Genomic DNA, 14,303 nt, shown 5'->3' with positions numbered 1-14,303 from the left:
TTAAAATCTCTAATTATAGTTATTTAATTGTCTGTCCTTTGTTTGGTAGGTGTAGACTAAAACTGATTTCTTTTCATGATATGTTGATTCATCATTATGAAATGTCCCTCTGTCTTTAGTAATATTTCTTGACTTAAAGTCCATTAATCTTAATGTAGCCACTCCAGATATATTAATATCCTTTTATTTTTGACCAGTTGTGCCTTGGACTCTGTATTGTGTCTCCATAGACAGCATATAATTGGATAATTGCTTTTTTAATCCAGTCTGACCATATCCGCCTTTCAATTAGAGTATAATCACATTAATGCAAGTATTGATTTCATTGAAAATGTCTGCATTTTGCTATTATCTTCTAGATGTCTCATATTGTTAGAAAGTTGAGATATGATTGACTTAACACTTTATTAATTTCAGGTGTACAGTGCAATGATTTGATAATTATATTGCAAATGATCACAGTAAGTTAACATTTGTCACCATTGTTACAAATTTTTTTTGTGTATGTGTAATAAGAAATTTAAAGATCTACTCTCTCAGCAACTTTCAGATATGCAATACAGTATTATTAATTCTAGTCACCCTGTTGTACACTACATCAGCATGACTTTTTAATTTATAACTGGAAGTTTTTATCTTTTGACCCCCTTCACTTATTTTGTCTGCCTCTAATCCCACCTCTGGCAACATCAACCTATTCTCTCTAGCTATGAGCTTAGTGTTTGATTTTTTTTCTAATGTTCCACATGTAAGTAAAATCATATAGTAGATGTCTTTGACCTACTGCACTTAGTATAAGGCTCTTAAGGTTCATCCCAGTTGTTATGAATGGCAAGATTTCCTTCTTTTTATGGTCAAATAACATTCCGTGCGTGTGTGTATCACGTTGCCTGTGTTCATTCATCTATGATGGATACATAGGTTGCTTCCATATCTCTGCTGTTGTAAGTAATACTGCAGTGAACATGGTGGTGCATGTATCTTTTCAAGTTAGTGTTTTTGTTTCCTTTAGATAAATATACAGATGTGAAATTGCTGGATCATATGTGGTAGTCCTATTTTTAACTTTTTGAGAATCTTCCTGTTTTCCATAAGGCTGCACCAATATATATCACACCAACAGTGCACGAGTGTTCCCTTTTTTTCACCAATACTTGTTGTTTCTTGTGATTTTGATGATAGCCATTCTAACAGGTATGAGGTACTATCTCATTGTGGGTTTCAATTTGAATTTCCCTGATTAGTGATGTTGAGCATCTTTTCATGTACATGTTGGCCATTTGTATGTCTTCTTTGGAAAAATTTAAATTCAGATTCTCTGCCCATTTTTAAATCAGATTGTTTAATTTTCTTTCTATTAAGTTGTATGAGTCACATTTTGTGTTTATCTGTTCCTTCTCTACAGCCTTCTTTTGTGTCAAACTGTATTATTTTAATTCCTCTGCCAAATTTTTAAGTATTTTTTTAGTTATTTTGTTAGTGATTATGCTAGGTATTATTTTTACATCAAAATTTATCACAATGTACATCAGGTTAAAACAGACCTAATTCTGATAAAATAGCAGCTTTACTCTAAGGTAGCCTCCCTCTTTTTTGTGCTATATATTATCCATTTATATAGTAAACCCAACAATATAATTATTTTTTATACACTCTTTTATCTCTTAGAGTAATTAAAAGAAAAATAAGAATATTTATACTTGTTTATAGTTATTCACATATTTATCATTTCTAGTGCTCTTTGTTTCTTCCTGTGGATTCAAGTTACCATCCCGAGTCATTTCTTATTAGTCTGAAGGACTTTATTTAGTATTTCTTGTTAGGTGGATCTAAGTTCTCTCAAAGTTTGCTGCGTTTAGATTTCTTGGTTGATAGTTTTTTCTTCCCGTACTTTAAATATGCTATTCCTCTGTCTTCTGTGCTCCACTGTTAAGGTAATCCTAAGTAAATTTGGCTCCTACCTTCTATTTAAACTCAAAATTCAGGTCCTTCCTGCTTCATGATCTTGGTTTTTATATTGTCTGTCGTCTTTGACTGTCTTGGCCGTATGTTTCCTTATAGTCCTAAAAACCCCTGAGCCTTGGTTATTCTGCATTATGAATGGACTAATCTGTGCAAGAAAAAGGGAACGTTACTTTCCCATGACAACAGTGATGTTGAGAAGGCAATGGTGGCTTGTCAGAAAGTTGAAAATTAAACTTTGTGCAGAAAATAATTGCTGACTCTCAGTATAATATCTTTCTGTATAGAACTAGCAGTCTTTCTACCAACTTTAATTTTTGGAAAAATATTCTGATAGCATTAAATAAACCAGACTTCTAACTGGGTTTAGTTTTTAACCTTCTAGGACCACCATCCTCACTTTATTTACCATTTCAAATAGAAAAATTTGCCCTTGGGAGGAGCTAATGGAGCTTTTCTACTCATGTGTAATTCATGCAGTCATGGGTCTGACTAACACAGTTCATTTACGCATCCAAAGGGAAGCAAATGACAATCTTAACAATAAGAATTTTACCAGAAATTAAAAATGGAATAAAACAATGCTTTACATGCTTCTTTGTTAAAAGAAACATTATATATAACAAAAGCTTGATCTCATGGGAAGACTGTTGAATTAAGAGCTCAGGAGGAGTGTGTGACTATCTTAGGAGGCATGCTGCTTCATGTAAATAAACATATTAGGAGACATGAGACATGACCTGGTGTCCCTTATTGTATCCATTAAGATCTAGTCATGAGACTAAGTCAGACTATTTATTTAACAGAAAATAGAGCGTAAGTAATTATCAATTAGGTATAAAGTTAATTTGGTGACTGAAAAGGCAAAAAAAGAGAAAATGAGGTAGCAGCTGCCTCCCTTAGAACTGGAAAAACAAGGAAAAGATAGATGTGCTTAAAACCTCTCTCTCACACATACACACACACACTTAAAACCTCTCTCTCTCTCTCTCTCTCTCTCTCTCTCTCACACACACACACACACACCCACCCACCCACTCACCCACCCACCCACCTATAATTGGCAGAGCTTAATAGGGAGCCAGTTGGCAAAGTGGTTTGCAAAGTGCCCGCTCCAGCATCATATAACACAGTTAGAAGGGGAGACAAAAACCTACTAACTGGCACATTTTCTTAATTCTAAACAAAACCTTTCCCCTACCTATCCAGTTTCCCCTTTGCCTAAGGTTACCAGAATATTCTGATAGGAAATTATCAAATATTATTTTGGCTTATTGTTTTTCCTATAATTTTAACAAGTGTTGAATTCAAAGTTAACTTTCACATTTTTATTGTTGGGAGGGATAAGTAGGAAAGAGGGGAAGAATTACTTTTTATTTCCATAATGGATATAGTTTTACTGTTGATCATCTCAAACATGTCGAAGATATGTGGAGTATAAATTGTAAATAAGTAAAATTTATTAAATTTATTTAATAAAATCAGTAGTGCCAACTAATGAAAGAGAGTCTCAACAATTCCAAATTGTCTAACCTGGTTATGGGGCTGTGCAGTTTTAACAGTGAATATTTCAAGCTAGATAGCTGGACATGATGGAAGGAAGAGGAGATAGTTTGAGCAGATTCATCATTTCTTCAATCTCAACTGCATTTCTCATTCACCTGAGGGCCACCAACCTAAAGGGATGCCTTCTGATTTCAGGACAGAAAAGTCTCTCGGGAGATACAGAAAATGACAAAGTACATACATATTTAAAGTAAAAAACCAAGATTTCTTTAAACTAAAACCCAGATAGAAATTATTTTACTCTGAAATCTTCAGAGAATTAGGAGGAGTCTTTAGTGTTTTTCCCTTTAACTGATATTTCTAAAACTAACAGCATCTTTATCAGTCTAGATATGAAAGAATCATTAAAATTACTGCAAAAAATATATACTGATACATCTTACATGATAGTATTTAACAGAAAACAGAACGCTTTTACCCTTTGGAAAGCTTGTTACATAAGTACATTTAAACATAGAACTGTCCTCCCTGCCATCAAAAAAAATCTATAAATTCCTAAGGATCCTGAAACTCTTGAGTTTAAAAGTTTTGAGGAATTAGGGAAATGTAGGTTATACTTCATCCCCTTTACTCCCCTGCTAAGAATGGTAGTTTTCAACATAACATAGTCTTGCAGAAGGGAAGGGTAGGAAGGTATGGGTTATATAAAATTTTTCCTTGGTGACTTTGATATCCTCCCCTCTCACACAGCAGGTTTAGAATCTGGTGGGAAAATGCAAACATGAAGGTAAAGAATTGTAATATCTGAAAATATTTAAAAAATATTTTCATCTGATTGTTTATGATTATTGTTTTGCATTTTAAGCTACCTTACATAATGATAACCAGAGCACTAACAGCCACCACTGTCCTCCCCACCCCCACCCCAGATATCCTCATTCATAGCTGGGGATTAAAATGGCCCATCAAGGCAAGCAGCTCAGAGTAGCTGGTGCCTGCTGAGTTGCTTGGGTCGTGTCTGCGTCTTTGCAACCCCATGGACTGTAACCCGCCAGACTCCTCTGACCATGGGCTTCCCTAGGCAATAATACTAGAGTGGATTGCCCTTTCCTTCTCCACAGAGTAGCTGGAATCTGCGACAAAGAATATTAGATTACACAAAACAATAGAATAGGAATAAGGACAAAATTTATCAGGTGAGGGCTAATCTTAGCTGAGATAGAGCCAGAGGACATGGAAATCAGAGCTTATGGGGCTGCAGTCTTAGTACTCACAGGAGGTAGTGGACCTGCCAAGCAGCCAAGAACTGCCCCAGGCTGGGGCGCCTCTCTGGGGAGAGAGCTCTGTGAACAGGCTTTCCATTGGTAGTTTTTCTAAAATATAGCCCAAAAGGCTCGTTTTGCCAGGTCACCAGCCCATCTGAGGGCTTTTTCTTTTCTTTTCCTATTTCTGCAGTTTTGAATTTCTTGGACTTAGAAAAACAGTCTATGAAACAGCCAATATTATTTCCACATTATTTTAACATCATTGCCTCATACGTCTCTTGTATTAACTTATTTATGTTAGAAAAACTAGAGATTATCATAGTGAAGAAAGCCAGACAGAGAAAGACAAATATTGCATGATATCACTTATATGCGGAATCTAAAAAATAATGCATGTAATATCAAAAAGCAGAAATAGTCTTGTAGGCATAAGAACACAAACTTACCAAAGGGTAAAGGGATGGAGAAGGGACAAATTAGGAGTATGGGATTAACAGATACACACCACTATATATGAAATAGATAAACAATAAGGATTTATTGTATAACATAGGGAACTATATTTGATATTTGATATAATATCCTATACTGGAAAAGAATCTCTCTCTCTCTCTCTCTCTCTCTCTCTCTATATATATATATATATATATATATATATATATATGTATATATATATATACACACCTATTCACTTTGATGTACATCTGAAACTAACTCAATATTGTAAACCCACTATACTTCAGTTAGGAAAACTCATTATAGAACAGACTATCAGAATAACTTTGATATTTTTGGTCTCAAATTTTTATGGCAAAGCTTTTTACAAATATATAAAAGGGGTGTAGAACTATATTAAACCCTTGGCATTTTCAGAATATTTGTGGTATTCTCTGCATTCATTTTCACAAAAGTCCACATCATGTGGGTTTAAATTGAGATAATAAATGCATTGCAGGCTATAAAGTTGTTGTGAGGATTAAATGATATATGGTAGAGCACTGAGCAAGACTTTAGATGTCAGAGGCTGAAAGTCTGCAGTTCAGTCTTCTATTAGGGAAGAACCCACAGACGGGATCCACTAATTGAATTAATGATTGGCTCCATTGTAAAGATTCTTCAAGACTTCCTGCATATACTAGAATTCCTCCAAACGTGCTTCTGTGCCTTTAAGGAAAGAAAACTTTTTTGCCCTCAATTTGAACAATTGAAGAGAGACAGCACATTGGTTAGAAATTAGATTTCTCAGCCAGACCACCTAGATGGGACCCTTCTGTTTCCTACTGAAGGATCCTAGTGATTTATCATAGCCCTCTGCCTCATATTCTCTTTCCTGAAATATTGATAACAACAGTACCTCCTTCACATGATTGTTGAAAGAAATCAATGAGTTAACAAATACCAAGGCTTACAACAGAGGTTAGCTATGTTAGCTATCCTCTAGGGGTAAAGTCAAAAATATCTCCCAAATCAATCTGGTTTCCGGATATTTATTTTTAACTTAGTTGCAGTAATGGCAAAGCTAGCCTTAACGGTTTTGTCCCACTTCCAACTATAAACAAACTATCAAAAGCATGTTTGAAACCTAGTTTTCTACTTTTAAAAAATATGGCTCTCTATTAAAAGAAAAAAAGAGCTATTCCAAACAACTCTAAAAAGCTCAAGGGATTATTTACTGAGACTATGGAATTGGCATTTTAAAACCCATTTGGAAAACTAATGTTTTTGGCTCACTGTAATCTGCTTTGTTTTGATGTGCAACAATTTCCAAATCTGTTATCTTTCGGTCCGTGACAAATATGTTGGTGATGCAGATGGCCTCACTGCAGTATTGTCAGAAATGTTGGCTGAAAGATGCTGTGGAAATATGAAAAAAAAAAAAAAAAAGCAATGTTACCTCGATTTTCCAAAAGTATCTTCATGATATGTTGGTGATTTTTAAGGTCAATTCAAATACAGTGGCAATTATAGCTTCCACATTCGACATTTAATCATTAGTAATTTGCATCACAAAACAGTACTGGCCCAGCAGCTCTGTTTCCTCTTTGTGAATTATTCTTTAATTTTTCTCACTGATGATGCAATGAGCATGACCGTGTGACTAGTCCACCGTATAAAGCTTAATTGTAAATGTGTATAAAGACTGGCAAAAGCTCATAAATGATGAACATAGGCATTAAAAATCAATTGCTGATAGAACTAGGACGTAAAGTTAACGAGGCAGTTCATGTTTCCTCATGGCTGCATGAGAATTTCCATTAGAAACAGAGCTTAAGCTCCAGTGTGTCATCCATTTATCTTTTCTAGTGACGATTTTTCTTTCTACAACTTGTTCTTTTGTAATGGTCTTGGGACAAGCTATAGTCACTTCAGCATTATATTGAATAATACGTCAGTTCAGTTCACTCGCTCAATCATGTCCGACTCTGCGACCAATGGACTGCCGCACGCCGTTTTCCCTGTCCATCACCAACTCCCGGAGCTTGCTCAAACTCGCGTCCATTGAGTCGGCAATGCCGTCCAACAATCTCATCCTCTGTCTTCCCTTTCTCCTCCTGCCTTCAATCTTTCCCAGCATCAGGGTCTTTTCCAATGAGTCAGTTCTTCACATCAGGTGGCCAAAGTATTAGAGTTTCATCTTCAGCATCAGTCCTTGCAATGAACATTCAGGACTGATTTCCTTTAGGATTGACTGGTTTGATCTCCCTGGAGTCCAAGGGACTCTCAGGAATCTTCTCCAACACTAAGTTCAAAAGCATCAATTCTTCCATGAACAGTATGAATAATATAAAATTAACAGATTAGTATAGCAGGCCCTAGGGATTAAGCAGTAGGAAAAAAGTGACAGAAATAAAAGTGAACATACCTGGAAATAAGTGACTTGAAGGAAAACAATCAAAATCTTCCTTTTTTATCATTTGAACAACTAAGTTCTCATTTTGTGGTAGATAGATAACACAGTCCTCATTACTGAAAGAGCATAAAAATAAATTGAATACTTTTAAAAAGCAATATGGTTGGAAGATAACAGTGCTGTGTAAAAAATCATAACCAACACCAGTTTCTTCTTGGGAAGTCATTTAAAAAATTGATTAGCATGTTTGATATTCTTTGGCATAAATTAGATTTTATTTTGCACAAATCTTGGCTGGAAATGAATTTGCAAATTAAAATATCTTCTAATGTAATTATATTGTCCTTCCATATAAATCATTTCAGAAATGAAAACTCTACTTTTAACAAGAAATGAATGCATATTCTTGGCAGAATTAAATGGATATCCAAGTAGAAACTGAAATGCATATGCAGTGTGGGCCACAAAATGGAAAAATATAGGATTGCAGAGCATCTCTGCAAATGCTTGCTTTGAATATGAGCAGCTCTGCACATGACTATAGGCTAAGTTTGGTATGTTTGTCTTAAAAATCTGTTTATTTAACTTAGAGGAATCTTAGGAATTTTAATTTTTAAAAGTTGGGTTTGTTGCAAAACGTTTGTCCATCTGTTTCTTCTGAGCAGTTAAAAGCTTAAGATATATTTAAACAACATGACCAAACTAGATTTATAATATGGTAGGAATTGTGTCATGGTGGGATGTATGCTCAGGTTGGGATGAGTTTGAACTGTTTTGAATCCTGTTTGGTCACTTACTGACTGAGCACCCTCTGGCAATCCTCACCTCCAAGTAGGGAGTTCATCGTGAAGATAAAAAGATAGAATGGATGCAGAGTGCCTTGTTGCTGCTCTGATAACTAAAGTGTTCACGAAGTAGCATTTTTAAACTTCCATTTTGGGGAACTTACTAAAGAGGACTTCTTAGCTTCCCTAGTAGCTCAGTTGGTACAGAATCCACCTGCAATGCCAGAGACCCCTGTTTAATTCCTAGGTCAGGAAGATCCACTGGAGGAGGGCTAGGCTACCCACTCTAGTATTCTTGGGCTTCCCTGGTGACTCAGCTGGTAAAGAATCCATCTGCAAGGTGGGGGACCTGGGTTCAATGCCTGGGTTGGGAAGATCTCCTAAAGAAGGAAAAGGCTACCAACTCCAGTATTCTGGCCTGGAGAATTCCAGAGTTCGACATGGCTGAATGACTTTCACTTTCACTAGGACAAAGTGATTAAGTCACTCTTTTCTGTCAGACTCCTGTGTACTGTGCTCTAAGTCTTAAAACAGTAAATATGGTTTAAATCTATCATCTTACATGACTTCTATTTATCCTGCCCATTCTATGTTCTATTTTCACCTCTTTTTTGCTTTTTTAATGAAAGTCACCAAGTTTTAATTCTAGTTTTTCCTCTGTTAGTCTGAAAGTTAGGTATTTTTTAACTCTAGAAATTATAAGTTAATTAGTACTTTTAACACTCCAACAGGAAAATACAATCAATATGCTGTTATTTATCTATGCTTTTAATACTCTCTATACTTTAAACCCTTGGAGAGGGAATGGCAACCCACTTCACTATTCTTGCCTGGAGAATCCCATGGACAAAGGAGCCTGGTAGGCTCCATGGGGTCACAAAGAGTCAAACATGACTGAGCGACTGTCATACTTTAAACCACAGGTTATTATTACTTTACATAGTCAGTGTTCATTTAGATTTACCATCTATTTATGGTTCTCTTGGGAATTCTTTGCTTCCTGCATAGCTAACCTTCTAACTAGTATCGTTTGCTTCTGCCCAAAGAATATACTTAATTCCTAACTGAAGATCTACTGGTAGCAAATTCTCTAAATTTTTACCTTGTTGTTCAGTGTCCAACTCTTTGTGACGCCATGGACTACAGCACACCAGGCTTCTCTGTCTGCTATCTCCTGGAGTCTGCTCTAATTCACGTCCATTGGGTTGCTGCCTAACAATGTCTTTATTTCATGTTCGTTTCTGAAGGATATTTGTGCTAGGTGTAGACTTAAAAAAAAAATTCTATTTAGTTTTGGTTCTGCTGAGTTTTCATTGCAGTGCACAGGTTTCTCACTGTAGTGACTTCTTTTGTTGAGGAGGACAGGCTCTAGGCGAACATGCTTCAGTAGTTGCAGCATGCAGGCTCAGTAACAGTGGTTCCTGGACTCTACAGCACAGGCTCATTAATTATGATACACAGGCATAGTTTCTCCACGTGAACTCTTCCTGGACCAGGGATCAAACCCATGTCCCCTGCATTGCCACGTGGATTCTTATCCACTCTGTCATAGGAAGTCCTGAGTGTAGACTTCCTATGTTGGTCATTATTTTCTTTCTGCATATTGATTTCATAATTCTATTGCCCATTGATTTTTCTTGCTGCTGTTGCTTTAATAATGTTATTAGTATACATTTTTGCTTCTTTGAAGATAACCTATCCTTTTAAAAAAAATACTGGTTGCTTTAGATTTTTCTTTTTTTTTCCCCCCTGCAATTTCACTCACATGTCTAGATATAGATTTTTTAAAAATTTTAGCTTGATCAAAATCTAACGCTAAAATAATTCCTTTTCACAATATAGTTAGCATTATAAGATCATTCCTAGTTGCAAATACATGACTTGCAGAACACTAATTATAACCATAATTTTCTGCAACCCTAATATCCTCTACACTAAAAATGATTTCTGGGCTTATAAAATAAGGAAAGATGGAAATCTGTATTTATTTTACACCTATCTCTGTAAAACTCTGTGAGTTTAATGCTTACTACTATTTTTTAGATTTTCCATTCCTATAGGTGTGAGATTAAAAACAAAGGGTGACTGCCCAAAGATTCAAAAGCAATTGAATGATTTTAATGAAGCTTTTTTTGGGGGGGGACTATCTAAAACCATTTGGTCCTGAGAAAGAGGGGTATGAAAACAAACTGTTTTGAAGAACTTTAAAGTTTAATTTTAAATATTTTAAAATTATCCTGTGATTTGGTTTTGACTCAGCAATTACTTAGAAGTATGTTATTTTTCTAAAAATTTGAAGACTTCTGTAGATGCCTTTTCATTATTGACTTTTCATTTATTTATGTTGTCATAGAAAATATTTTGTTTGATTGCAGTCATTTGTAATTTAATGAGACATATTTTGGCCCAGCATATGGTGTATCTTGGTAAACATTCCAAGTGCGCTTGAAAAGAATGTATACTCTGTGGTTGTTGAATGTACTCTAGAATACTAAGAACACTTCTAGAATACTAGAAGTATCATTTAGGTCAAGTTGGTTAAATGCATTGTTCAAATCTTGTATAACCTTCCTGATCTTCATCTAGTTATGCTACCAATTAATGAAAGAGCAGTGTTTCAGTCTCCAAATATGACTATAGATTTTCTTTTCCCTTTGTTTCTGTCCATCTATACTTCATGTATTTTGAAGCTCTGTTATTAGGTGCATGAACATTTATGTCCTTTTAATAGGTAGATTCTCTTTATCATTATGAACTATTTCTATTTCTGCAATGCCCTTTGTCTTCAAATCTGCATTGTCTGATATTAATATAATCATACCAGTTTTCTTATTATTAGTATTTGCCTCCTTTCCCTATCCTTTCCCTTTAAGAATGTGCAACATATTGTTGGATCTTGGTTTTTATCTAGTCAGGTGGTTCTCAATCAGGGATGATTTTTAAAAATTAATTAATTAATTTTAATTGGAGGCTAATTACTTTACAACATTGTGGTAGTTTTTGCCATACATTGACATGAAACAGCCACGGGTGTACATGTTCCCTGGTCCCAAACCCCTCTCCCACGTCCCTCTGGGACATCCCATTGGGTTGTCCCAGTGCACCAGCTTTGAGTGCCCTGTTTTATGCTTCGAACTTGGACTGGTCATCTATTTCACATATGGTAATATACATGTTTCAATGCTACTCTCTCAAATCATCCCACTTTCACCTTCTCCCACAGAGTCCAAAAGTCTTTTCTTTATATCTGTGTCTCTTTGCTATCTCGTAAATAGAGTTGTCATTACCATCTTTCTAAATTCCATATATATATGTTAATATACTGTATTGGTATTTTTCTTTCTGACTTTCTTCACTCTGTATAATAGGCTCCATTTTCATCCACTTCATTAGAACTGACTCAAATGCATTCTTTTTGATAGCTGAGTAATATTCCATTGTATTTATGTACCACATCTTTCTTATCCATTTGTCTGCTGATGGACATCTAGGTTGCTTCCATGTCCTAGCTATTGTAAACAGTGCTGCAATGAACACTGAGGTACATGTGTCTCTTTCAATTCTGGTTTCCTTGGTGTGTATGCCCAGCAATGGGATTGCTGGGTCATATGGCAGTTCTGTTTTCAGTTTTTAAGGGATCTCCACACTGTTCTCCACAGTGACTGTACTAATTTGTATTCCCACCAACAGTGTAAGAGGGTTCCCTTTGCTCCATATACTCCAGCATTTATTGTGTGTAGACTTCTGATAGCAGCCATTCTGACTGGCATGAGATGGTACCTCATTATAGTTTTGATTTGCATTTCTTTGATAAGGAGTGATGTTGAGCATCTTTTCATGTGTTTGTTAGCCATCTGTATGTCTTCTTTGGAGAAATGTCTGTTTAGTTCTTTGGCCCATTTTTTGATTGGGTCATTTATTTTTCTGATATTGAGCTGCATGAGCTGCTTGTATATTTTTGAGATTAATTCTTTTTCAGTTGCTTCGTTTGCTATTATTTTCTCCCATTCTGAAGGCTGTCTTTTTGCCTTGCTTATAGTTTCCTTCATTGTACAAAAGTTTTTAAGTTTAATTAGGTCCCATTTGTTTATTTTTGCTTTACCTCCATTATTCTGGGAGGTGGGGTCATAGAGGATCTTGCTGTGATTTATGTCAGTGTTTTGCCTATGTCTTCCTCTAGGAGTCTTATAGTTTTTGGTCTTACATTTAGATCTTTAATCCATTTTGAGGGTTTTTTTTTGGTGTATGGTGTTAGAAAGTGTTCTAGTTTCATTCTTGGTGGTGGTTGACCAGTTTTCCCAGCACACTTGTTAAAGAGATTGTCTTTTGTCCATTGTATATTTTTGCTTCTTTTGTCAAAGATAAAGTGTCCATAGGTGTGTGGATTTATCTCTGGGCTTTCTATTTTGTTCCATTGATCTATATGTCTGTCTTTGTGTCAGTACCATACTGTAGCTTTGTAGTATAGTCTGAGGTCAGGCAGGTTGATTCCTCCAATTCCATTCTTCTTTCTCAAGATTGCTCTGACTATTTGAGGTTTTTTATGTTTCCATACAAATTGTGAAATTATTTGTTCTAGTTCTGTGAAAAATACCATTGGTAGCTTGATAGGGATTGCGTTGAACCTATAGATGGCTTTGAGTAGTATACTCATTTTCGCTATATTGATTCTTCCAATTCATGAGCATGGTATATTTCTCCATCTATTTGTGTCATCTTTGATTTCTTTCATCAGTGTTTTGTAGTTTTCTATATATATAGGTCTTTTGTTTCTTTAGGTAAATTTATTCCTAAGTGTTTTATTCTTTTTGTCGCAATGGTGAATTGGTGAATGGAATTGTTTCCTTAAATTTTTTTTTTTTCTCATTGTTAGTGCATAGGAATGCAAGGAATTTCTGTGTATTAATTTTATATCCTGCAACTTAACTGTATTCATTGGTTAGCTTTAGTAATTTTCTGGTGGTGTCTTTAGGGTTTTCTATGTAGAGGATCATGTCATCTGCAAACAGTGAGAGTTTTACTTCTTCTTTTCCAATCTGGATTCCTTTTATTTCTTTTTCTTCTCTGACTGCTGTGGCTAAAACTTCCAAAACTATGTTGAATAGTAGTGGTGAGAGTGGGCATCCTTGTCTTGTTCCAGACTTTAGGGAAAATGCTTTCAATTTTTTGCCATTGAGGATAATGTTTGCTGTGGATTTAACATGTGTGGCTTTTATTATGTTGAGATATGTTCCTTCTTTGCCTGCTTTCTGGAAGTTTTTTTTTTTTATCATAAATGGGTGTTGAATTTTCTCAAATGCTTTCTCTGCATCCGTTGAGATGATCATATGGTTATTTTTCAATTTGTTAATGTGTATCACATTGATTGATTTGCAAATATTGAAGAATTCTTTCATCCCTGGGATAAAGCCCACTTGGTCATGATGTATGATTTTTTTAATATGTTGTTGGATTCTGTTTGCTAGAATTTTGTTGAGGATTTTTGCATCTATGTTCATCAGTGATATTGGCCTGTAGTTTTCTTTTTTTGTGGTATCTTTGGTTTTGGTATTAGGGCGATGGTAGCCTCATAGAATGAGTTTGGCAGTTTACCTTCCTCTGCAAATTTCTGGAAGAGTGTGAGTAGGATAGGTGTTAGCTCTTCTCTACATTTTTGGTAGAATTCACCTATGAAGCCATCTGGTCCTGGGATTTTGTTTGTTGGGAGATTTTTTATTACAGTTTCAATTTCCGTGCTTGTGATGGGTCAGTTAAAATTTTCTGTTTCTTCCTGGTTCAGTTTTGGAAGGTTGTACTTTTCTAAGAATTCATCCAGTTCTTCCAATTTGTCCATTTTATTGGCATATAGTTGCTGATAGTAGTCTCTTATGATCCTTTGTATTTCTGTGTCTGTATTTCTGTGTTGTGATTTCTCCATTTTCATTTCTAACTTTG

The sequence above is a fragment of the Ovis canadensis genome, chromosome 4 (genome assembly GCF_042477335.2).
Source record: "Ovis canadensis isolate MfBH-ARS-UI-01 breed Bighorn chromosome 4, ARS-UI_OviCan_v2, whole genome shotgun sequence".
Taxonomy (NCBI): Eukaryota; Metazoa; Chordata; class Mammalia; order Artiodactyla; family Bovidae; genus Ovis; species Ovis canadensis.
The sequence above is the reverse complement of the archived record's forward strand: the minus strand, read 5'-3'. Positions refer to the sequence as shown.